At 38.4% G+C, this 1906-nt stretch overlaps 1 non-coding gene across 1 annotated transcript; it reads left to right on the top strand.

The window, feature by feature from the left end:
- The first annotated feature begins 1449 nt into the window (after positions 1 to 1449).
- Positions 1450 to 1555, top strand: LOC133813100 (small nucleolar RNA R71). The gene has a single exon (XR_009884144.1). It is a non-coding gene; the product is annotated as a small nucleolar RNA R71 (small nucleolar RNA).
- The last annotated feature ends 351 nt before the right edge of the window (positions 1556 to 1906 follow it).

Genomic DNA, 1906 nt, shown 5'->3' with positions numbered 1-1906 from the left:
CCCGATTTCTTGGGTACTACCTGACTTGGACTAACCCATTTGCTCGGCCATTGGGTAGATGATACCAACGTCTAGTAATTTTAGCACTTCATTTTTCACGATTAATTTCATTGTGGGAATTAGTCGCCTTTGAGGATCCCTTCGAGGGATAACCTCATCCTCCTGACTGATTTGATGGAGAAAATTAAGGGGCTAATACCTTTGATATCAACAAGTGTCCAGCCTATCGCAGATGTATACGTTCGCAGTAGCTCGTGTAACTACAATTCTTGAGAATTTTGAAGGTTGGATGAGATGATAACTGGAAAGGTTTCACCGTCTCCCAAGAAGACATGTTTTAAACCCTCGGGTAGTTGGGTCAGTTGAACAGTTGAAACCTCTTCAACTGAAGTTTTTTGCTATGCCCTCTCATGAGGTAGCTCTTCAAAACGAGGCTTCCAAAACTTTTCCGCTTTATGTTGTGAGTCTTTATGATAAGAAATTGCAAGAGTGGACTCAACAAGGTCAGGACTTTCATGCTTAGATAGAAGGATAATTTCATCAAGATTATCAAAATTGCTTTGCAATTGAATCTTCTCATGAATTATAGTGTCAATCATAAAATTTTGATAACACTCGTCATCCTCCTGGGGTTATTTTCCAATGTGGAAAATGTTTACCTTTAACGTCATATTTCCAACATTTGATTAAAGCATTTGCAGTAGCAAGGAATGGTCTTCTGAGGATAATATGAATTTTTGACTCCATGATTTCCACAAATTGGGTATCAATAACAAGGAAGTCCACGGGGTAATAGAATTATTTAATTTTAGCTAGAACATCCTCAACAATAACCCGAGGCTTTTTGATGGAGTGGTCAGCAAGCTGTAGGACAACAGATGTTGACTTCATTTCTCCAAGACCGTGTTGTGAGTACACAGAATAAGGCATGAGATTTACAATCGCGCCAAGGTCAAGTTGGCTGACTTCATGAGTCCCAATTTGGCAAGAAATGGGAGAATGTCTTGTTATATGCCCCTAAGGCATTGCATTGCTTCTCATAAACACCCCTCATTTCATTAAAGCTAAGCATTCCTTAGCTAAATGCTCCATCTCTCCATAGACAAAATAAGGTTCTTATGGTTTGGCTTGAGTAATCACGTGCAGTTTTTGGCCACTTTTCGTCATTAAAACCTCAAACATCTTTTACAAAGATTTGAGTTGGGCCTTAACACTATCCTTTTTTCCTTTTCTCGAAGTTGATAAATCATAGATGGTTTATGTTAGTTGGTACTATCAGTAGTACTTGGACTAGTTCAAGTGTGAGATTATTTTACAATTTCTTTGAGATATTCAAGAGCATCGTGTGGCTCTTTTTCGAGGAATCCACCATTGGATAGCATGTCTACAAATTGGCCTTCACGACTTATGAGGCCTTCATAGAAGTAATTGACCAATCACCAGTTCTCATAACCATGGTGAGGGCAATGATTTAACAGATCTTTGAATCTTTCCCAAACTTGATAAACATTTCATTGTCTTTTGGGGAAAATGTAGAAATCTGTCATTTTAGACCATTGGTCTTATGGCTAGGGAAATGTTTCAGAAAGAAAGATTTGGTCATTTCCTCTCATGTTCCAATAGAACTATACCTCAAAGAGTATATCAAGCTTTTAGGTTTGTCCTTCAAGGAGAAGGGGAAGAACTTTAATCGTATAGAATCGACATTTTTCAACTCAGTTATAGAATGTGGCTACTACCTCCTCAAATTCTCGAATATGCACGTATGGACTTTCATTTTCCATTCCATGAAATGTGGGAAAGTGTTGAATCATGCTCGGTTTAAAGTCCAATGTGGGCATATTAAGAGGGAATATATTGCATGAAGACGTGGAAGTGCGAGTAGGATGGAGGTAGTCATTTAGAG

This window comes from Humulus lupulus, chromosome 1, assembly GCF_963169125.1.
Source record: "Humulus lupulus chromosome 1, drHumLupu1.1, whole genome shotgun sequence".
Lineage (NCBI taxonomy): Eukaryota > Viridiplantae > Streptophyta > Magnoliopsida > Rosales > Cannabaceae > Humulus > Humulus lupulus.
This window is presented reverse-complemented; position numbering and strand designations above follow the sequence as displayed.